Below are 26181 nucleotides of genomic sequence, written 5' to 3'. Positions count from 1 at the left end.
GGGGCTCAAGCTCGTATAGCAGTACTTGCTATAAGAAGGTAACGTACGATACATGTAATTATTTATTTAAAATATAATCTAATTTTTAAAGTTAAACAGAATCTGAAGAGAGTGGAAACGTTTTGCAAAGCTCATACCGATAAGAATGGTGTATTTGTTACTGCTGAGGCGGAACAACAATATGTAAGTATTTAATTATAATTTTATCATATAATTAAATGTTTATTTATACTTAATTGTTACTCACTTTTGGAAGTTACATAATCGGTTAGTTGAAGAGCTGTTAGAACAAACTCAAGGTGAAAGTGAGTTAACACTTGCTCAAGAAAGAGTTGCGTTTGAGAAAGTATTAAGAGAGCGACGTAGCCATATTAGAGGCATTGGCCGTAAACCTTCTGCTCTCCCGCCGATTTCACAGCCTTCACAACCATCACAACCATCACAGGTAAAACAATTTACTTTGGTTTTGTGGTGATTATTTGCAAAAAAGTTTGGTAATTAGGTTTTTGTTCCAAGTGCAAAAAATAACAACGTACTTTGGTTTTTTGTCTTAGTTTAAAAATAGCAATGTATTTTGATAGTTTTTGTTTATGTTTGATAAATTAACTTATAAATTTATATATATTGTTATTAATTATGTAGTTGGAAAATGTTCGTGCAATGTTGAACGACCCGGCATGTAGGGATAAGCTGTATTCGTTTTTTCAATCCCAAAATAATCGAGGAAACAATGGGAACGAAGATTGTATACGTTGTCATGCTTTGCTACTTGGTAGATTGTAAAACTTTGCTTGACTTTTGTAATTACCGGCGACACTAATTATAATCGGATATTACGACTTTTGATATTTAATTAATTATAATCGGATGTTTGTTTTGTAATTAGCGTCGACACTATTATTTTTTATATTTAATCGAATGTTGTTATGTAATTACCGAGTATATTATTACCAGCAATAAAAATCGTTAAATACAAAAAAAAAAATGAAAATTGTAATTACCGGCGATGTCTATCATTAGCGGCGACATGGTCATTAGCGGCAACGTCTATTGTCGCACCCCCAAACCTGAACGGCGGAAACGTTCGGGGGCGGATGACCTCATGTGGTAACGTAACAATTGAATACATAGTAAAGAAAGCAATACAACCATCATATATATAATTGAAAGTTTACATTTGTCAAAAGTTACATGTTCAAAACCAATTACAATATGATGTCAAAATATGAGATTTAACTGGCGCCGCAGCATCCCTTCATCAAAAGCGAAATGAATACCTGAAATTACTGATTTCCTGGGACATACAAGTAATTTTGAAAGAGTAGATCAGCATTTAAGCTGGTGAATTTCATAAGTATTTAAGTGACAATGTTTGAATGAAATGAAATGTTTTATCTTTGTTTGTTTGTGTTTAGAAAATCCTATATTTTCTACTAGTATAAAAGTAGCCTTCACTCAAGACCAATGTTTGTTTCCAAAATGTATGTAAATGTAAAATAACCAATGAGTTTGAAAACCTTGTAAATCAATGCATTTTTAATACCCCTTGTGAGTTTTATAACCATACTATTGACTCTGAATGCCTATACACAACGTTCTTCAGGCGTTGGAATGTTATGACGTTTGTCACCCCAAACGGTGGACTGCAGCTAACAGTCAGGGCGCGGGTTGTCAAGCCCGTATAGATCTATACACAAACACCATGCTCCCCCTCCAAGGGATTCTGGTATATAATACAGGACTTGAAATGTGTACTTGAACGTACATGAAGTTAGTGTCTCACAAATCCGTGGTATAAAAACAGATCTACTTGTTAAAATGTTACGTTTGTTCTTGTATACGAAAGTAAACTTCTTGAAATATATGTTTCTAGTACATAAGAGTTAGAAATCTGTTCGTAAAACTATACCTATTATAGTTTTCAAAAAGTGTGCCTTGCTTGTTTAGAAATACCTAGGAAAAGAATCACTTGTTTATGAAAGCATAGATTTTTGGTGTAGAGTCTAAGATAGAAAAGAATAATCTAAGGACAGTTTAGTTTATACATGCATTACAACAACTTTATATTTTAAAAGATAAAATGCTATTGTAACATATGTTATATATATATATATATATATATATATATATATATATATATATATATATATATATATATATATAAAAGTTCCTTTAAAGGTTTATAAATCGCATGTGATTTGAATATATAACAGTATATAAAAGAGTTTCTTTATGTAACACACGATAATACTCGTGTGTTTTACTTGTAATCCCCCCCTTGAAAGCATATAAAAGTATTTAGAATAATTAAAACGGTTGATTAAGGGGTATGAAACTCACTTGAAAGTTTGAAGATAGCGAGATGGAAAACCGGGCAGAGTTTCGTCTCGGGAAACGGATTTTCCTCGGGATTCTCGGGAATCTCGGGAGTATAATCGACCTTCGGGACTTGAGCCAAAAAGACCAGAGCTTCGGGTTCGAACGGACACGGAAAACGAGGCAAAGTTGAGAGAGAGAGAGAGAGGAGAGAAATGAACCCTTTCTTTAGAAACCCTCGCATCCTATTTATAGTAAGGCTGGTCTGCCTCAGTACGCGGGGCGTACGCTCGTACGCAGCGCGTACGCGTACGTCATGCATGACCGAAGCCTCGACTGCCTCGGTTCGGATGGGACGGGTTGCTGGGTACGCGGGTCGGATGGGACGGCGGGTCGGATGGGACGTCGGGTCGGACGGGTCGGGGCTTCGGACGGGTCGGACGGGTCGGTTTCTTCGGATAGCGCGACGTGGACGATCAGAGGCCAATCCTCTCGGTTACGCGGGGCGTACAGGGGTACGCAGCGCGTACCTCGGATGAGGACGCTGACTCCCCTTCGGATAATATCTGAATTTTGAATAAAATAAATAATTAATTTATTTAATAAACTTTAAAAATTCATATCTTCTTCATACGAACTCCGTTTTCGATGGTCTTTATATCCTCGCATAGGTGAGACTACGCTCTACAACTTTCGTTTAGACTCCGTCGGCAAATTCCAAAATTATTTTTTTATTATTTATTAAAAATCCATCGTGTTTAAGGAATTTCTTAGAAAATTCATAACTTCTTTATCTGATGTCGGTTTTTGCCAGACTTTTTACCGCTGGAATACCATTGTCGAGACCTTCGATTCTCGTTTAGGTCATTCCGGCCAAAAGTCGCTCGATCTCTGATTCGAGTTTTTAGCTGTCTGTTGCTAAGCCGAACTTGGAAAAATCATAACTTCGCTATATGAAGTCGGATTTGGGCGTTCTTTTCACGTACGATCATGGTTCAAAGACATTTAATCATAGAAGGAAATTAAGTAGAACTTATTTATACATTTTATTATGAAAGTAAATTTTTATTATTCAGAAGTGGTTACAATACTTGACCCATTTTGGTCGTTACAAAGAGTTGAAATATCGGGTTGTCACATCTATCATTAGCGGCGACTTGGTCATTAGCGGCGACATCTATCAATAGCGGCGACAAGTTCATCAATAGCGACGAAGTAGTAGCAGCGACTTATTACCGGCGACGCATCGCCGCTATTACTATTACCTGCAAGGCCGGCCCAATACATGGGCGGCTTGGGCTTAGGCCCAGGGCATCAAAATTTTAAGGGCATCAAAATGGTGGTGTATATATATGGTCCAAAAACTTAGCCCATATTTTGTTTTGTAATCGTGAGAAGGAAAGCAGACACCAAACAAATGAAGAGTCATCGTCTCATCTCGATCATGCGCATAGACAAACCAAACGTCACCTCTCGCCTGGTATGTTGGCTTCTTTCAATGGGAGAAATCAATGCGACATTGCCTTACCTAGAAACGCCTCCAATAACTAAAAAGTAAGATTTGATTTCTCTATTTCTCCCTTCCAGTAGATAATCAATAACACACAGCTCTCAAATCTCAATTTCTTTTTTATCAGTCGACACTTAGTCCCGATATAGAAGCAATTTCTCTGCTCTAGTCCATTTTTAAAGTCCCATTTTCTCTAATCTGATACATCAAAGCCGATTCTGAAGTTCTGATTTAGAGGTTCACTGATTTGGGCGTGATTCGTTTCTTGTTGGTTGTTTCAGAATTCAAATTTGGGTGAGTTCATTCGAAATATGTGTTTATTTAATTTAGGTTTCTTCAAAAATCTGATCACTTTCTTATTTAACTCGTTTTCAAAAGTTACTTTCAGAAATGGAATGAGAGTATGAAACTTGAAAGAGGTTGAGATTTAAAATAACAAGTAGCATCAAAGCCTTTATCTTGGATGAGTTTTTGTGCTCTCCTAATTTTAAAAGACATCAGACTGAGATTCAAACTATTGAATGACTTCATTCTATTTGGGATTTGTTTCAGAAATCAAATTATTTTTATATTTATCTGTTTCTACTCTATTTGATTACAGGAAAAAAGAGTGAAAGCCTCAAAGTCTTTTGGATTTTCATTTGTGTATCATTTTCTTTATTATTTCATAAATCAGATTTGGGTTTCGTTGTTTCTGAAAGTAGATTTGGGTGAGTTTATTCAAAATATGGGTTTATCTAGCTTTGTTTCATAAGTTTGATTTATTTTTACTTATTGGATTTTGTATCTGATTTGGGTGGTGTTGTTTCTATAAGCAGATTTGGGTGAGTTGTACTGTTTTCTCTAAGTTTGAACTCTTTCAGAAATCAGATTTGTGTATTTCGAAATCTGTTTATATATGTTTCAAATATGTTTTCTCCTAATCTGATTTGTATATGCTATTTCAGAAATCCAATTTTAAGATTCTAGTGAGTTTTATTTCAAATTTTGTTAGAGTTCAGCATTTGTTGTCTGAATAACCTTTATAAACATTTGCGTTTTTGTTTATGTGATGTGAAGCAGGAGCTATATTTCTGACTGTGTTGTCTAAAGATACTTTCTACCTAGATTTACGGCTTCAAGAGACAACAAAATACTGACTATTGTAAAATTAGAGATGTTTTGCTTCAAAAAATGCACTAAGTTAGAAATATAGGCCAAATATAAGCAACCCTCGGGTGAGTTGTATGTTTTTGTTTGTATTATTTGGTTGATTATAAAATTTATTGTATTTTTTATTTTGTAAATTATATATATATATATATATATATATATATATATATATATATATATATATATATATATATATATATATATATATATATATATATGGGCATAAAAATTTTTCTCGCCCCAGGTAGTAAAAAACATTGGACCGACCCTGATTACCTGCGACAATTGGACTTATTACCGGCGACTTTTGTCACCACTAATGATCATTTTCCTAGTAGTGATAATATATCTCGTGTATAAATTCATTATGCACCTTTTTTATTTAATAAATCTGATGGCAACTATATTGTACCTTTCTCTTCATTTTTTATAACAGAAGCAACAAAAACTTGCTTGGGATCATTCTTTTACATGTTCATAGTATAGAGTAGTATACTGTCAATATCAAGCCTTGACTTCTTATTTAATTTCTGAATTTTTGGCATTTTGACAGCCTAGGACTAACCGTTTTTAGCAACTGTTGTACCCTTTTCAAAGCAAGCAACTTCACATCCATGCTTTTCTTTTACCAATGACTTCTCCCTTTCTTTTTTTAAAAATTCTTGGTAATCAAGAATAAAACGCAACAATCTCTTTTTAATCATATATTGAGCTTCTGTTTCCCTATGACAGAATTGTTGGTAGATATAAGATTGAACGCAGTGGAGACGTTAGAATCTGTGGCTAGGCTCGCTAAGCTCGTTGAAACACCGCCCCTAGCAAGATGTAACAAGAAGGACTTAGTGAGCCCCCTAAGTCCTTCTTGTTACATCCTTGACGAGATGAGAGGGAAAGAAAAGGGAGACTGTAATTGGTAAAACGATCCAGAATCTTTCCACAAAAACGATCCAGAATCTGATTCAATTTCCGGTGATTCAAGGCCCACCGACGACAAGTTCTCAATCTCCGGCGATTCAAACCCCATTCAAACAAACCACGACCCACTGATTTTCGCCGATTAAAGGTCCACCGTCTACCACCTACAACAACGTCTACGACAATGGAGGCGATGGTAGTTGCGGAGAATATATGGTGGTTTCAGTGGTATGTGTCCTTAAATCACAACAAAAAAACAACAGAAACCTAGATCCAAGAAATCCAAATCAAAAAGGAAGTTGCAGGTGGTCGGGGATGGAGAACTCGACGGAGATGGAGACCTCGTCGGTGGGTCTTGAATCGTCGGTGATGGAAAATATCAGTGTCACAGTGTATCTAAATTTTCTGAAGATGATGAAATCAATAGCAATGAGGATGATTTTGAAAAAAAAAGTTCTTGAAGGAAAGGTTAATTTGAAGAGAGATAAATGAGAGAAAAATTGTGAGAGTATGAGAAAAGACAGTTTCAAAAAAGAATATTTCAATATTAATTAAAGTTAGGTAGAACAGTGATTTCTCAATATTAATTAAAGATAGGTAGAAAATTCATTGAAATAAATTAAACTAAATAATAATTAGCACCCTTTAAAAAAATATAATTTAATTAATTTTGAAAAAGAAAAAAAAAATAGAGTGTTAGGAATGTTACTATTCCCTATGAAATATTAAGATTTTAAGTGCTAAGATAAAAAGATAACGTGGTGGACAAAAACATAATTGACAAGGTATTAGGAGTGTTACCTCTCCTTCTGGCCGAATGACAAGAAAATAGCCATCAATTAAATATTAATATCTTTCCTCTACTTACTTCTCTCATTATCTGTAGATATAAATGGAGACCACAAATCACTTGAAAAAAACTCGATGGCAGCTTTTAATATCAAGATTTCTTCCAATTCAATGATCTTAATTTTTCCTCACGTACTTTTGAAGCCAATACCATAGACATTAATTTCAACTTTAAATTCTTGAACAAATGTCATTTATCTTTGTAGCCGTTACAATCCCCAGTGCATTAGATATTCATCAAATGTCTTTCAATCTCTTAGTATAAGCGTGGGATTTACTTCAACATGTCTCCATGATGTATGAATTCATATTTATGGACCAAGAGACTTGAATTGCTTCATTAATTACAAGAATCAATTGAATTCTTTCTCTTTTCATAAACCGAAGCTCATTTTTGTTTACCATACTTCGACTAAACATTGACTTGATATTCATGGAATGATTTATATTGTAACTAGGCGAATCCCTGCGTTTTGCGCGAGATTCGAATTATATAGTTAAAATAATAATTTTTACCAAATTATTATTTAATATTTCTACTTTGAAATAAAATGTTAGTAGTAAAACGAACATATAGTTAACATATTGGTTTTATTAAACATTATAGTTTAATTTTTAAGTCATTGTGATATATACAATTATATGATAATTTTATAAACCGTTTAAAATTGTGTAAATTATATATCAAATGAATGATAATATAACGGGTAACAAAAATATGAACTGCAACTTTTAGTAACATAAAAATAAAAAAAAAAACATATATTATAACATTCGTATTAAAAAAGATATATATATACAACGAATAATAAAAAATATGAAAAATAAACACTATAACTTTTAATAACATAAAAACACTAAAAAATCTATTATAACATTTATATTAACACTTCATATTTAAATCACAAATCTCTTCAAATACATTAATGTTTTTAACGAGCAAAACTTTACAATCTTATAAAAGAAATGAAAATAAAAAGTTATTAGTGATTACTAATTAATAATCATAAGTTAAAAAGTCTTGAGTTGTAACTAATAAATATACATAAATTAGAAAACTTTTGAGTTGTAGTGTGAGTTTCAAATGAATGTGGTACTTGGAAATGTATTATTATTATTATTATTATTATTATTATTATTATTATTATTATTATTATTATTATTATATTCGTCTAAATAATTGGTTTTGATACATCATTTTAATCCCTTCAATTATTAAACACAAAGATATTTAATTATAAATTTATAACATATATAAGTGCATATACATGTTAAACAAATCACATATAATATATATATATATATATATATATATATATATATATATATATATATATATATATATATATATATATTCGTAAATGTTATATGTAATTCTTGTCGTAGTAATATGGATAAATTACTTTCATATGAAGAACATATCTTGATAATACTATCATAATTACATATCAAATGTTCCAAATTATGTTATCTTTTAAATATTGTCTTTTAAATATGTTGTGTAGGATAACCCAACAAAAAAATATTAAAAAATAAACATAATCAAAATAGAAAAACTACAATCAAATAAATAAGAGCATTGGGTGGTTGAATATATAAATAAAGATGTTACATAAACATACATTTAAATCAAAAGAAAAAACTAATATTCGTCAACTTTGATCAAACAAAAAAACCTATATCCATTTTATGAATCTTCTTTCTTCATTTAACACCATTCAACCATAGAAACTTGATGACAATTCTTCACTAACCTACAATCAAAATATTTTTTTGAAAAAGAATAATTAGAAAGATATTCCAAGCAAAACATTGATGTTTGGAGAGTGACATTCAAGATTGAGTAATACACACAAATCACATATAAAGATTAAATGAGAAACTGAATATAAAGAAAGAATAGAAAAGTTTCATTTGTTTTGGTTGAAAGAAAAAAATCATATTACAATTACCATCGATGCGACATAACTTATTTCTTCAAATCATCATATTTGGATCGTGATCCTTCAACTATATGAAAACTTTGCAATCACAATATCTTCAAATCCTTCTTACATGTAAGATTTTATATGACACAAAAGACACAAAAGATTGGCCTTTTTGTAGTAAACTTTTCACTAAATGCTAATTAAACATAACATAAGTTAAAAAACTTTTGAGTGTTAAATCATAATTAAGAAAACTTTTGAGTTGCATTAGTTAAAAAGGGGGGTTTCAAATGAATGTGGTTTGAGAAAGTTAAAAAAGAGGGTTTCAAATGCATTAGATTCAAGAAAAAATGCTAGCTTTATAAGTATGTATGATAATCTCTAATGTCTCTCCTACATTGTATACCACAACTTTTATTAAAGAATTTTGAAATTTTACCTTTCTTGAGAGAGCAAAAAATATGTCGTCGACTTTATCTCACTCACTTCTTCAGCTTTAATAAATACTTTTAGTAACCCAACCTTGCTTGAAAGTTAGAAAGTTGCTTCTGTAAAACTTTTGATGTTCAGAAAGACTCTTCCTCTCCCCAAAGTGATTACTCCAAACAATGTCATCATTCAACATAATCTGAATTGTTGGAGTCTTATAGCATCTATTCATGGACGTTAGAAACTTCATCAAATCTTTTATCCAAAGCTAAGATAATTGAACATATTTCTTCTTCCAAATTCTTCTTTCATCAAACTTTTCGTAACACATTTTTCGTACTTCTGTGCTTGTCTTTGTTTTAGATTCTGTAGATTTTCGTTTTGGAACCCAAATTTGCTTAGGTTTACCGTTCTTCTTTTTCTTGAACTTCATGTATCTTGGCTTAAAATACGAATTTCCAGTACATGAAGATATATACGACTTTCTGAAACAGTTTTCACATCCCCTAGAAACCAATAATTTTCAATTGTGATACACTTTGTCTTCATTAATCACTGGTTTTCTGTAAGGTTTTGTCTCATCAAAAGAATTATTTGATCTGGATGAAATATCAGGAGGTACTGTCTTTGATGTATCACCAATATGAAGAACCTTAACAATATCTTATTTCTTTTCAGGTATATCATCATGAACTTTGGTGCATGAATCTTCAACAACATTTGAAGAACATGATTCATCAGCAACATCTTTCTCTTTCTTTGTTTCTGGGGATATTTTTAACCATTTTTACTTGGAGATTTTTTATATGAATCTTGAGCAGCATTAACACTTTCTTCTTCTTTTTTATGTTTCATTTTCATTTCATGTTCTTTATTTTTCACTATCAGATGGATTCCATTCAATTTACGTACCATAAGTGTATCACTCTCCATAGAATGCCACTTTTTGAACATGTCTTGTACACATACATCCTTAGTAATCAGACCATTCTTCATGAGATGATATATTTCATGAGCAGTAAATGTTTCAAACTCATGAAATCTTTGAATGGGCCATGCATCAGGAAAAATGTTTTCACAAAGAGTAAATGAAGCATCAAAAAAACATAGATCTGACATTATCTTCGATAAAACGGATTTATAAGATAATGAATGTAGATATGATGTGAGAAAATACGGATCTAAAAAAAAGTATTCAAAAACCCTTTAGATCTAGGATGTTTCTTCATAAGTTGTTCAGAGATCTGATGTAGATGTAGCAATTTTCGAGTATAGATCACAGAATAGCTAGAAGACTTACATCAGATTCGTGAAAAAGATTCAAATACGAAAACATGTCACCTCTAATCTTTAAAACTTGAAAGAATGGATGATTCCTCAAGATCAAGTTCTGATACCAATTATAGAACCCAAATTCACACAATATAAGATGACAATGCGGAAATTAATAACAGTAGATGAATCAATCTCAAATAAATAAAGAATCAGTGAAATATTTCTTCATTCATATATATATTATCATCGGGTCTGATTACAATGGAGAAAACTCACATGAAAAAGATGAACTCTCATTTTCTCTGTCAATGAGAAAAATGAAAATTAAAATAAAAAGGAGGTTATATCAAAACAAAAAATGACCTAAAATATTCATAGTCCTAGGGTTTAACATCTGAAAAACCCTAAAACTACTAGGTCAAAAATAAAAATTCATTTGTCAAACATTTTAATATCTAACGATATATATATATATATATATATATATATATATATATATATATATATATATATATATATATATATATATATATATATATATATATGAGACAGTTCAGTTGAGACTCAAAACACAATAAAGATCTTGAGATTCAACAACAACCACGCATTTCTCATTTGTCGCGCTAACGAATTAGCATACCGGCAACAACGAGGTATGCCTAATCATAATAATTATACAACATAGAGGTATAATCATATATGATTTTACATGTTTATACATATATACTTAATCATAAATGTGTAACAATGTAAATTTTCAAAACAATTATTCATTTTTAAAACATACATTTTCTCATAAAATATTGTCAAAACATATTGTATCAAATGTTATCATCACAAAACATCTCCCCAGAATCTCAAACATAAACTCCAATGCATGTGTGTACGAATCATGTTGGCGCCTTCCCGCGCTCATCACTAGTACCTGAAACACATAACACAACAACTGTAAGCATAATTGCTTAGTGAGTTCCCCAAAATACTGCATACAACACATACGCCACTCGAGGCTATAATACGACCCTCCGGTCGATGTGTCTCAGCGGGACCCTCCAGTCCCGTAGCTCGTTGAACCCTCTGGTCCGGTCATAGCTCGTTGGGCCCTCCGGCCCGGTCTGTATCATTGGACCCTTTGGTCTGGTCTATAACATCATACAACATACATATAACACATAGCACATAATCTCATACATAACACATAAGAGCCTCTGGTCCACACAATATACCACTCTAGGTAACGTATAGTGAGAAGACTCACCTCGGTGTCTCGGTAAATATCTGACTCGGTAGGAATGTGATTTAGCCTCTGCCTAATCACATAAAGTAAATACTCTCATAAATACAACTGTACTCAGTCAACGGTCAAACTTTGACCCGACTCGTCGAGTGCACTAGGGCGACTCGGCGAGTCTACACATGTCCACTGACTCTCTTAGTCCCTCTATTGGCACGTCGAGTACTTCCCCTAACTCGATGAGTTCCGCCTGGCATGAATCGTGGGGCCACCACGACTCAACTCGCCGAGTCTTAAGAACAACTCGGCGAGTTCCAACTTGAACTCAGTCCCCCCTGACTCTCCCTGACTCACCGAGTTATTCCCCAACTCGGCAAGTCCACTCACTGAGTGATTTGTGGGCAACCTTCATACTACTCGCCGAGTCTGTTCTTCGGACTTGGCGAGTTCATGCCATGCACAAACTCCATACAACTCCTGAGGTCAGATCTGTTCCATACATTCATAGATCTGGCCTTCCCAAGCATGATAATCATGTAAAGTTCGGACCTTGACACTCATATAACATCTAAATGGTCCAAAATGGTGATTTAGCCCCAAAATGACATCCCAAGCTCATGGCTCCCAAAATGACTCATAAAGCTCCAAGGGTTAAGGCCTCTGGACCTCTTTGGGTCCAGATCCATAACTCAAACTCGAGAAGGGACCAAATGCTCCACTTAATCAACCTCTAAAAGGGTTAGAAAACCCTAACACTAAGAATCAACACCAAAACTGAAAAAGGTCCGAGAATAATACCTCAATACAATCTCTATGAGCTCAAAACCCACCAAAATCGCACCTCCTTCAGCCTCCTCTTGCCTTGGTCACTTCCTTCTTGCAAAAACACCCACAAAAGGATCAAGAATGGCCTCTCCTTCCTCACAAACGCTCTAGATCTCTTAGGGTTTCTCTCTGGGGGTTGGTGGCCACAAATGACGGCCCTAAGGGCTTTTAAATAGGTCTCAAACCCTGGAAATTAGGGTTTCATTAAACAGCGTGGACTCGCTAAGTCCACTCGTGAACTCGCCGAGTCCAGCTGTGAACTCGCATACGAATCTGCGACCTTACTTGGCGAGTTTAGACGCCAACTCGTCGAGTCTCCCCACAACATTCAAAAATAAAAGAACAAAATATAATACCTGGGAACCCGGATGTTACAAAATGATTATACATATATGTTTGTTCACAGATTGAATAATCATATATGATTATAACGGTTGGTGGCAGAAGAGGTAGTGATGGCAGAGGTACCGATAGGATAAGTGATAGAGGTGGTAGTGGTGGGGTCGGCTGGTGGCAGAGGTGGTGATAGTTATGGTAGCAGTTATGGTTGTGGTGGTAGGGAAGATGGCAGATGTGAAAGGAACAAGCGGCGCTACATAATCATTTATGATTATGTACTGACCCGCCGCACCGATACACCGGAGGGTTAGAGCGATAGATATGAATTATATGGCTGAAGTTAAATCTCAAGATCTCTATTTTATTCTGAATCTCAACGGAACATACCCCCCGCCCTCTCTCTCTCTCTCTCTCTCTCTCTCTCTCTCTATATATATATATATATATATATATATATATATATATATATATATTAGCTCTTTTTTACTTAATGCTAGAAAGAACAAATTAATAAAGAAATTTGGGGAAACGAGTACTTCCACATATTAAGACATAAATTTTCACAATTTGTTTTTGACATTGTATATGAGTAGTTTTTTTTACTTAATTCCAGAAAGAATAAATTAATAAAGAAATTTGGGGAAATGAGTATTTCTTCTTAAGACATAAGTTTTCAAAATTTGTTTTTGACATTAATAGCCAATGCTTATGTGAAATAGAAACTGTTGGAACTTTGATTACAAAATTACAATGTGGGACTTATCCCACATTGGTGGAAGAGAAAACCTTCTCCCACCTTATATGTCTAGTCCCACTCATTTAATCAAATGGGTCAAGTAATGGGTTAAGCATATTGGGCTTGGATTGTGGTGGTGGATTAGCCTAATTGGACTCAAAATGGGCTAATATCAAGAGAATATTTAATGGTAAAAAGATATTCTTTATTTTTATTAAATTCGTAATTACTGAATGATAGGTTTTGACAGTTATTTTCGGTTTTGACAGTTTCCAACTGTCATAACTAATACCTATAAATACTTGTTTCATTCATCTGTGAGGGGTTACAGAAATCATTTTCACACCACAAAATTCTCTTTCAAATTCGTTCTTCCAAAAGATGATGAAGGGAACATAGGAATTTCGTCATATTCAAGATCACTTATTGGATTGATAGTTGTATCCTCTTGACAGATCCCCACCAGGGAAATTTCTGTCTTAGGACACTGCATAGCAGGCCTCAATCTGTACAATTTCCTGATTATATCTCCTGAGTAATCTTAATACAAGTATGTTTTCTGTATAGTGATTCTTATATTTTAGATACATTTGAATTTTGTTTGTTTTATTTCAATTAGAATTGTTGATTGTATACTTCTGTCATAACATTCTAAGACAGAAATCAAAAAGTGGAAGAATGGATCAACAATCCATCATCAAAACACATGTGGAAAAGCCTGAGAAATTCAAAGGCTCGGATTTTCGGAGATGGCAACAGAAGATGTTGTTTTATCTAACAACTCTTCATGTTTCCAATGTTCTCACTGATGATTCTCCCTCTCCTCCTACTGGTATGACCACTGCAGAAGGAACAACACCACCTAGTGAAGCCCAAATGGCAGAACATCAAAGGGCTGTGGAAACTTGGAACACAAATGAATATAATTGCAGAAATTATATTCTGAATGCCCTGGATGATTCTCTCTATGATATCTACTCTACCATGACTACTGCAAGAGAGATATGGGAATCACTAGAAAATAAATACAAAACAGAAGTGGCATGTTCCAAGAAATTCGTGATTGGAAAGTTCATGAATTTCAAGATGGTGGATACCAAATCTGTCCTCAAACAAGTGGAGGAAATTCAAGTCATTGCACATGATCTTGAAGTTGAAGGTATGGGTATAAACTCTAACTTTCTTGTTGGTTCGATCATTGAAAAACTTCCTCCTTCTTGGAAGAATTTCAAATTATATCTTAAGCACTTAACTGATGACATGAGTTTTGAGCAACTTGTGTTGAGAATTCGTGTGGAAGAAGATAACAGATTGAATGAGAAGGCAGATGCAAATTCCTTGGAACCAAGTGCAAACTTTGTTGGAGAAGCAAGTACTTCAAGGACAAAGCACAACAACAAGAAAGGGAAGAAAGGCTCCAAAAACACTTCCAAAGATGGCAAAAATCACGGCCCTAACAAGAAGAATTTCAAGAAGAATTATGGTCCATGCTATGTTTATGGCAAAAATGGACACAAGGCCAAAGATTGCAGATTCAGGAGGGGTCAAGGAGGAAACAATGGAGGAAATAATGGAGGGAACAATGGAAACAATGGTGGTAATTCTGGTGGAGGAAATTCTGGTCAAGCCAACATGGTTGAATCACCAAATCAATTTGTTGCTGTGATTCAAACCAATATGGTTACCAATTGTGTGCATTGGTGGATTGATACTGGAGCCACAAGGCACATTTGCAACTCCCGTACCATGTTTTCCACATACCAGAAAGTCTCAGATTCTGAACCAATGTTAATGGGGAATGGCTCTACTGCAAAAGTTGAAGGAAAGGGAAAAGTGAAGCTACAACTGACTTCTGAAAAAGAACTTGTTTTAAGTGATGTCTTGCATGTTCCTGAAATTACTAAGAATTTGATTTCTGGTCCTATTCTTAGTAACAAAGGTTTCAAACTTGTATTTGAGTCTGATAAGTTTGTTCTCACCAAGGGTGGGGTGTATGTTGGAAAGGGATACCTTAGTGAGGGTCTCTTCAAAGTCATTGTATTACCTTTGTAGTATGGTGTTGAAACACCAAACAATGATGTAACCAATGTTAATGCTAATGCAATAATGGGCACTACTAACCCCTCTTCTATGTATATGCATGATCCTTCATTTTTGTGGCATTCTTGATTGGGACATGTCAATTTTTGCTCTATTCAAAGAATGGAAAAACTTGGCATGTTACCAAAATGTTCATTAGATAAAAACACAAAATGTGAGGTTTGTGTAGAATCAAAATTTTCACAACATCCTCATAAATCAGTTGAAAAAACTAATGAAATACTTGGCTTAATCCACTATGATTTATGTGACTTTAGAACAACACCTACAAGAGGATGAAAAAATTATTATATATCCTTTATTGATGATTGCAGCAAGTATTGTTATATTTATTTGTTAAATACCAAGGATGAAGCCTTGAATTCTTTTAAGAACTACAAGGCTGAAGTTGAAAATCAACTTGATAAAAAGATCAAAATTATAAGGTCTGATCGAGGAGGAGAATATGATTCCAAAGACTTTTCTGAATTTTGTTCTTTAAATGGTATTATACATCAAACAACTGCTCCATATACTCCACAACAAAATGGAGTTGCTGAAAGGAAGAATAGAACATTGAAAAACATGATAAATTCAATGTTAATAACTTCTAGAGCACCCCATAATTTGTGGGGAGAAGCATGTCTTGCAGCAAAGTCAATACTTAATAGAATTCCTCATAAAAAGAGTGACAAATCACCCTATCATATGTGGAAAGGGAGATTACCCTTTTACAAAAGGATGAAAGTGTGGGGTTGCCTGGCTAAGGTACAAGTACCTCTTCCAAAGAGGACTAAACTTGGACCAAAAACCATAGACTGCATCTATCTTGGCCCTGCCATGAATAGTGCAGCCTATAGGTTTCTTGTGTATAAATCACATGTTGATGAGATCCATAACCAAACCATCATGGAATCAGCAGAGGCTGAATTCTTTGAAAATATTTTTCCGTTTAAGGATAAAGGGAAAGAGGCTACCTGCTCTAGGAAAAGACCTCTAGATGATGGACTGAATGATACCATTCCAGACAAAAGTTTACAATCAAATGAAGAGAATTCTTCAAAGGTTCAAGAAGAGAACTTAGAACCTAGAAGAAGCAAACGGGGCAAAATAGCCAAAGATTTTGGACCTGATTACATGACCTATGTAGTGAATAAAGAACCACAAACTTATAAGGAAGCTATGGACTCCTCTGAAGCTCCTTACTGGAAAGAGGCAATCAAAAGTGAGATTGACTCCATTGTGCAAAATAACACTTGGAAATTGCTAGATTTGCCACCTGGGCAAAAACCAATTGGGCACAAATGGATATTCAAGAAGAAGTTTAGACCTATTGGTACCATTGAGAAGTACAAAGCTCGTTTAGTAGCTAAAGGGTATCGTCAAAAAGAGGGTCAAGACTTCTTTGACACCTATTCACCTGTTACAAGAATTACATCAATTCGCACATTAGTAGCAATTGCAACCATTCACAATTTGGAAATACACCAAATGGATGTGAAAACTGCCTTCTTATATGGTGAACTAAATGAAGAGATATATATGAATCAACCTGAAGGGTTTGTGGTTAAAGGTCAAGAAAACAAAGTCTGTAAGTTAGTTAGATCACTTTATGGACTAAAACAGGCTCCAAAGCAATGGCATGAGAAGTTTGACAACACACTACTCTCTAATGGATTTAGAATTAATGAATGTGATAAATGTGTTTATGTCAAACAATACAAGAAATCTTGTGTCATCATATGCTTGTATGTGGATGATATGCTTATAATGGGTACTAATTTGGATGTGATCAATCAAACCAAGAAAATGCTACACTCCTCCTTTTCCATGAAGGACTTGGGAGTAGTAGATGTGATCCTTGGTGTAAGAGTTCAAAGAAGATCAGATGGTTATACTCTTACTCAGTCCCATTATATTGAAAGTGTACATAAGAAATTTGGACACTATGATGACAAGTCGGTAGTCACCCCTTTTGATCCTTCAAGTCATCTTAAGAAGAATAAAGGTGACAGTGTAGCTCAGTTAGAATATACTCAAGTTCTTGGCAGCTTAATGTATATTATGAATTGTACTCGACCATACTTGGCTTATAGTGTAAGTAGATTGAGCCGCTACTCCCACAATCCTGGGAAAGATCATTGGTATGCATTAGTGAGAGTGCTTAAATATTTAAAGAATACAATGAATTATGGATTTCATTACACGAGATATCCTCTTGTTCTTGAAGGGTATTGTGATGCAAATTGGATTTCCAATACTTCAGAGGCAAAATCCACAAGTGGATATGTGTTCACTCTTGGTGGAGCTGCTATCTCTTGGAAATCATCTAAGCAAACTGTGAATACTCGTTCTACAATGGAAGCAGAGTTTGTTGCTTTAGACAAAGCTGCTGAAGAAGCTGAATGGCTTAAAAGCTTCCTAGAAGGTATTCCTCTGTGGCCTCAACCTGTTACTGCCATTGGCATACATTGTGATAGTATGGCTGCTCTTACTAGAGCACAAAGTCAGATATACAATGGCAAGTCGAGACACATTAGGCGCAGACATATTACAATAAGAGACTTGCTGAAGAATGGAATCATTTCCAATAGTTACATAAAGTCAAAGGAAAATATAGCTGATCCCTTGACAAAAGGCCTTAGTAGAGAGCAAGTTCTCTTCACATCGAGGGGAATGGGCTTAAATCCAACACAATGAGTCACCACCTGGCGGAAACCTAACCTAGCAACATTGGAGATCCCATGGTCTAGGTTCAATAGGACAACTAGTTAGGGAAGACTCAAAGAAGCACTAACACAAAGGTATGCTCACTCCTATGATATTTATTTTGTGTTTTTCCGTTGATGTTATAGGGATGAATTCTTTATTCTTAATAATGCTGATAGCTTTTATAGTGGAATAAGTACGGATTGTTCCAGATTAGCATTACCTATGTGAGATGGATGTGAGGTCGCATCTTTGGGAGCTGATATGGCTAAAGCTCTCTAAAAGTCTCATGAAGAAAGGATCGTTCATGACCGAAATGAACACAACGGTAAGAAATGATCTATGCTTAGATATGATATGTGTGATACTTCTTGTTTTTTATTCTACTATAAAAAGTGGTTAGTTCAAGACTCTAGTTCACTACCCACAAAGTAGATCCAAGTAGTACTCACTATGAAAGGTTCAAGTTTTACAACACCTATTCAGATGCATGTCATATCTTACTTCCCTTATTTGAATATCAAAGTTCACTTATTTTCTATTCAAATGTGGGGTATTCTTGGAGTTTGAATAGAAAATGTGGGGTATTGTTGGAACTTTGATTACAAAATTACAATGTGGGACTTATCCCACATTGGTGAGAAAACCTTCTCCCACCTTATATGTCTAGTCCCACTCATTTAATCAAATGGGTCAAGTAATGGGTTAAGCATATTGGGCTTGGGTTGTGGTGGTGGATTAGCCTAATTGGACTCAAAATGGACTAATATCAAGAGAATATTTAATGGTCAAAAGATGGGCCTTGGGCCTTGGGGCTCTTGGGGTCTTCTTGATTAATTAAATAATTTTTAATTACGAAATTAATTTTTATTCTTTATTTTTATTAAATTCATAATTACTGAATGACAGGTTTTGACAGTTATTTTCGGTTTTGACAGTTTCCAACTGTCATAACTAATACATATAAATACCTATTTCATTCATCTGTGAGGGGTTACAGAAATCATTTTCACACTACAAAATTCTCTTTCAAATTCGTTCTTCCAAAAGATGATGAAGGGAACATAGGAATTTCGTCAAATTCAAGATCACTTCTTGGATTGATAGTTGTATCCTCTTGACAGATCCCTACCAGGGAAATTTCTGTCTTAGGACACTGCATAGCAGGCCTCAATCTGTGCAATTTCTTGATTATATCTCATGAGTAATCTTAATACAAGTATGTTTTCTGTATATTGATTCTTATATTTTAGATACATTTGAATTTCGTTTGTTTTATTTCAATTAGAATTGTTGATTGTATACTTCTGTCATAACAGAAACAACTATTTCACATAGCTTTAGCTTGTGTTTTCAAATAAAAAGAAAAAGGGTTTATTTGATCGTTAAGTTCATCAAAGCACCTAGATTCGTAATAATCTGATGACCATGAAGAAACACATGAAAATGTTTATTTTACTTTTGATGTCTTTTAATTTTAAAATATCCAATATGTAAACATTTGATATATATTTGCAAGAAATACCAACATACTTTCTATGATACGTTATTTATAACATTTAATTTTTTTGTTCTTATTGTAGCATTAATTAACTATGACATTTTTATCCAATTAGAGCTTCCATAGCAATTCAATTTATAGCATATTGACTTTTCTCATAATTCCTTAATTAGACCCTACGGTGCACCAAGTACCACGGTGTGTGGTATGTTAGGTGGAACTGCCATGTGCGGGAAACACCTTACCAACCCCCCTTTGAAAACAATGGTATCCTTGCCGCACGAGATGGTTTTATCGCAACGTCTTTTTTTTTTTTGACCGTTGGAATTAATCCATTGGGTATTTTTATATTTTTTATTATTTATTTTTTTTTTAAAAAATCCTTTAAATTAATACCTAGATCTCATTTTATAATAACACAACAAACATAAAACTCTCTCTATACTTTTCAAAAAAATATTTTAAAATGTCTTCATCTTTGTCCACTTCGTTCAATACGTTGGCGTTACGGAAAACGGAATTTATCGGAGACGTCATGCATACGACACTTGTTTATTTGCAAGAAAATTAAGGCGAAAGTTTGTGCCCAAAAACAAGAAATCCTCCTTTATGGAGAAACCGTAAAGCTAGCACAATCAAGTTGTGAGCAACTACATTGTCGATGATGTAGTGTACGCGGAAAAATTTATTTGCCGGTTCCAGATGAGTAAAGATATTGTTTTTACACATTGTTGATGATATACAAAATTGATTTCCATATTTTTGGTGGCGGGTTGATAGAAGAGGTAAGCAAGGTTTCTCTACAATTAAAAAATGTGCAGCTACAATTCGTCAACTATTATTCGACATGGGACCAGACTTATGGGTGAGTATTTAAGGATGTCAGAGCGAAAGATGTGGGATTGCGTATACAAGTTTGTTAAAGTTGTAATTATCCTTTATCATGGTCGTTATTTACGCAAGCCTACAATTAGCGACATCAACCAAGTATATATAGCACATAAAAACAAGCATGTGTTCCCTGGAAATTCTTGGTACTCTAAATTGCATGCATTGGGGGTGGTTAATGTGCCCTGATGTGTGGCGCAGTCAGTTTATGCGAGGTGATCAAATGTAGCTGAAAATAATTTTAGAAGTAGTGGTATCGTATGGCCTTTGAATATGACATGCATTTTTTGGTCCATCGGGTGTCAACAACATCAGTGTTTTAGACCAATTGTCGATATTCAACGACATTTACCTTGATAAATTGTATGATTTGCTATTTCAAGTAAATGGGCCATCATACAAACATGGATATTACCTTACTGTTTGAATATACCCCGAGATAGTAATATTTGTGAAATCATTCTCATGACCAAATGATGACTAGTGATTAAAGTTTAAGGCGACACAAGAATCCAGTTGTTTGACGATATAGATGTCGAATCATAAATGTTTGAAGGAGATTTGGGAAATGATTATGATGATGTGGTGAGTGATGATGATTAGACGTCACCTATTATTAAACTAAGTTTCGATTATGTTTTTTTTTTTTTTTAATTTAGTATGCATTTTGTTTAATTAAGGAAGTATTTTCCTTTTATTAATTTTATACAATTACATTTTATTCAATTATAAAAACAAATAAAAATATAAAAGTATGGTATGACACCCAATAGTTTTGTGGGTTGAGGGAAAAAATAAAGTGGCGATGATGTGTATACAAAAGTGTGACATGACACATACAGGCGTGAGTGGCCATTTTTTTTGTCTTTAACAATACATATTTGGGAAAATTTCTTTTATATCATTCTAAACTTTAAGTATTACATCAATATCTTTGTAAATTTTGAAATTTCGTATTCGTTATTCTAAAACTATAATTTTACATTTATATCCAAACCCATATTTTAATTAAAATTAAACTCATTTAATATCAACAAACTTATCTAAAATTCAAAATTATATGCGATTGTACAAAAATACCCTCCCCCTTCCAGGTCTCTAAATTTGTATAATCGGTAACAAATATTCGAGTTTAATTTCATTTACAAACTGGTGAAGACAAACGATTCTTTCTCAAGTGCATGTGTTCTTCATTTCTTAAATAAAAATAATCGTTTAACCTTTATTCCTCAAGATTCTGATTTTATCACAAAATAAAGTCCTTCTCAGATCGATCTCCAATGCAGTGTGGGTTGGGGACACAATAGACTTCATGCTTAACTATTGATTTCTTTAACGTATGTTATGTAAGTTTTTCATGCTCAAGTAAAACGATTTTCATTTGTCTACCAAGTATTTTCTAGTACAGGTGAGCATATTAACCAAAAAATTGAATCAAAATCAAAGTAATCGAAACAATCAAAACAATGTTAACCGAACTATTACTAAAAAATGTGGTGCAGTTTCTATTTTTGATTAACCAAATACATGTGGTTCGGTTATCGATTTTATCCAAACCGAACCACTAAAAACTGAAACGAACCAATTATATTAATAAATGTTTTTAATATTATAAAATAATAAATATATGGTATGTCATTATATTTGGAATTGAAAATTTAAACGGTAATTATTTGGAATTAAATGGGATACCTAACCTTCTATCATATTGACAAGGTTATAGGCACTGAATCGTTCACTTCTTTGTTTTTTTTAATAGCAATGTGCTTTATGTTTCTCAGTTTTTATAGCAAAGTATTTTTTATTGTTATCCCATTTTCAACTATTATGATTAACCAATATTAAGAATTAGCCAAAGTCAATACTAACCAATACCTAATGTCTACCAAAATGCATTAACCACACATTACGGTTTGGTTTTTGCTATAACAATGTATTTTATGTTTTTTAGTTTTTATATCAAAGTTTTTTTTTTTAATTTTTATCTCATTTTCGACCAATATGATTAACCAATATTAATCATTAACCGCCAAAACTGTTAAGCAAAACCAATATCAATCAATACCCAATGTCTACCAAAATGCATTAACCACGCATAACAGTTATGGTTCAGTTTTTGCTATAACAATGTACTTTATGTTTTTCTGTTTTTATAGCAAAGTATTTTTTTTATTGTTATCTCATTTTTGACCATTATGGTTAACTAATATTAACCATTATCCGACAAAATCGTTAACCAATACCCAATGTCTACCAAAATGCATTAACACGCATAACGGTTATGGTTTGGTTTTTGCTAAATACCGAGTCAAATCACCCCATACACACCCCTATTTTCTAGAACGCCTCAATGAATTTATTGCTCTTGTGTTATCCCGATGATATGCTGGTTTGGAAACAACCAAACCTACAACAATAAAAGAAACAGAGGAAAATACCACATGAAAAATATATACCAACAACAATCACTCTCATAATGAGAAGAGAGTCAATAAAAAACCAATCTTAATTTCAGAATAAATGTGCAAGCCAATAAAACACCATGAAAATCCACCAAGGGCAAAAATGTCAACTAAGCCTCACGAGCCAATACTAAAATACCACCACGAACACAAGAGAGTGTAGGGACACCAACATCCATTTCAAACCTCATTGCTCAGTAAATGACATTAAAACTTCCAACTTTATCCAAAAGATTCTAAATTAGCCTCCAGTCGGTTATCCTTCCAATTATGTAACATCCACAATACATTGCCTAACTATCGGAAATGCAACCAATAATAGGAATCACTTCACTCAAAAGTCAAAACAAAGGCAACAACCAACAAACAAAATAAGCAACATAACATCTGAAAAAGAGCCCAATGGTAATGTCAAAAAGCCCCCACAGTGCAGTAGAACTCCAGACGAACAAAAAAAGAACGGAAGAAACATCAAGTTAACACCCAAACCAACATCACACTTTGAACTCAAAAAGCGGTAAAATCGTGACTTTGCAGAATGATGAAGAAGACAAATTTGAGTTGACTCTTTGCAGAATGATATTGGATCTGGAAGAAACGATGCAGACGATCATGTCCTTATTTAATCAAATTAATACTAATTAAATTGGTTTAAATTTTTTAATAATATATTAATTTAATTTTAATTATAACCGGAGTCAGTTTTGGAAGAAACGGAGAATACTTACGATGATTTGGAGTCTTTGGAAAGCCCGGAATGTCAGGATCTTCAGGAGAAAAAGAGTCCAACTCAGGTTATTGATGACACTCAAACATTGGTCTTCTATTGGTTAAAACACAAGGGATCAATGGTGAATATTCGGCGGTATGATTGGATCGTATACCCTTTAGCTCTTTTATAATGACGTGTAGTTTTACTTCCTCCTACTTTTTCTTTCTCCTGTAATCTTTTTTTTGTTGGGCTCATCTAACTTCTTGCTAGGTGTGACTCCTTTATAAAATCGTTAGCCGTTTCAAAATAAACAAAACAAAACAAAACAAAACGTAATCACATTAACTTTATTCCTCTTTTAGAATGAAGTATACATAATTTTAAATTTTACAAGGACATTAATGTAATATTTAAAGTTTAATTTTAAAATTTACAAAGACATTAATTTAATATTTAAAGTTTAAGAGTATATGAATAAAATTTTCCATAAATATATATACCGACTATTTCTTTTAGTTGATAAAAATTATTAATAGGGTACCCAAAACCAATGATATTTTTGTGGTCACTAAACAAATCATTAATTGGATAAAAAGAATGACAAATTTCATTCCATCACTATTATAAAAATCATTAATTGATGTGGTTAAAATAATTAATCGATGTGGATATTGAACTGCACCAACAAATATTACATCAAAAAACACCCATATTTAATAGTGCGGTTATATAACCGCCCCAAAAAATGACAAAAACCGCCCCATAAAATACCCACATTTAATGATGAAAACCGCACCAAAAAATTATAGTCGCACCAATTAATAAACACACCAATTAAAAATGTCACGATTCCAGTAATTTCTTCGTTGTTTTTGATACCATGAATGTTAGACATACTCTATATTAGTATATTAGGGTATGGCCTCAATATTAGTTTATGATTGTAATAGGTTTTATATTTAAATATTATCTGCCCCAACCTATCTGCTACCCTATTGATCCTTAAAACACAGCCTCCTCGTTTTTATATTTCTTCTTGGTTCGATGGTGGCGTAAGTATCATGTGGTGATGGTTGTTGAAAGTGGCAGCTGGGGTGTAGTTTGTTCGAAGCCGGAACAAGTAAGAGGTTGGAGGTTCCCATGGTTAGAGGTTGTTTACGGTGGTGGGTTTGAGTTTAGAAGGTGCAAGGCTGAAACAAATGGTGCGTGAGGCTGTGATGGTGGCTTGAAGGTTAAGTGGTTTAGTCGGTTTTGAGGCGGAGGTCGGTGGTTCGTGGAGGTTGCGATGGGTGCTATCGGTGGTTGGATATCTTCGGCTGCAACAGGTGGCGACGATGGAGGGTGATGGCATGTGGTTTATGGTGGTGATGGTCTCTGGTTCTACCGATGATGGTTGAGAGTGGTTGTAACGTTCGTGTTTCTGGCTAAACATTAATATTATGATGTAATAGTTAAGGTCAACAATTGTAACCTATTTTGAAGTATTGAAGAGGATTTATTTGAGTATTATGTGATTTATGTGATTTATATGCAATATATGTGCTTATAACGATGTAATAAAATAATAATAAAATAATATGCATCAAAAATAAAATAATATATAGACCCAATATCTATGAAAATGTTGAAGTGGTCGTGATAAGGATTCCGGAGATATAAAGAACGTTGAAATACGATTTATAAGAAGAAGTTATGACTCGTCGAAGTTTTGCGACAAAACCGCCTATGACACTGTGTGTCTTAAAAATTGAGTTTGCGATAAAATACTTATTAGCCGACAGAGTCTAAACAAAAGTTGTAGATCACGTCGCTACCTACGCATTAATCTAAAAACGTCAAAACCGGAGCTCATATGCGAAAGTTACGGAATTTAGAAGATAATTAAATTATAGGTTAAGATGCGAGGTGACACGTGGCATAATCCTGACCGTTGCTTCCTCACACCAAAATCATTATTTCCCTCTAAAATACCCCCTTAGCCCCCCCTTCCCTTACCTAGCACTTCCCAAGAGTTAGAGGCGAGTCCCGAAGCATGAGAAGTCTCCGAGAAGAAGATATTTAGGCTCAGAAGTTCTGCCCGCGCAAGACCTAGTTTCTTGCTAAACCCCCTTGTAAGTGAGTTATGGTTACCCTACTTTAAGTATAACTTATGTTTAAGTTCATTATCATTATTATGAACCTATAAAAAAGATTTATCAGTGATTCAAAGTCGTTATGCTGATTGATCTACTGACGGGAGAGGTGTTTAGAATGGTCATGTTGGGCTTGATTGTTGGATTTCAGAAAAGTTATATGCCAAAATGGTCCTGCCTCCAGACTGTC

The sequence above is a fragment of the Lactuca sativa genome, chromosome 5, assembly GCF_002870075.4.
Source record: "Lactuca sativa cultivar Salinas chromosome 5, Lsat_Salinas_v11, whole genome shotgun sequence".
In the NCBI taxonomy this organism is placed as follows: domain Eukaryota; kingdom Viridiplantae; phylum Streptophyta; class Magnoliopsida; order Asterales; family Asteraceae; genus Lactuca; species Lactuca sativa.
This window is presented reverse-complemented; position numbering follows the sequence as displayed.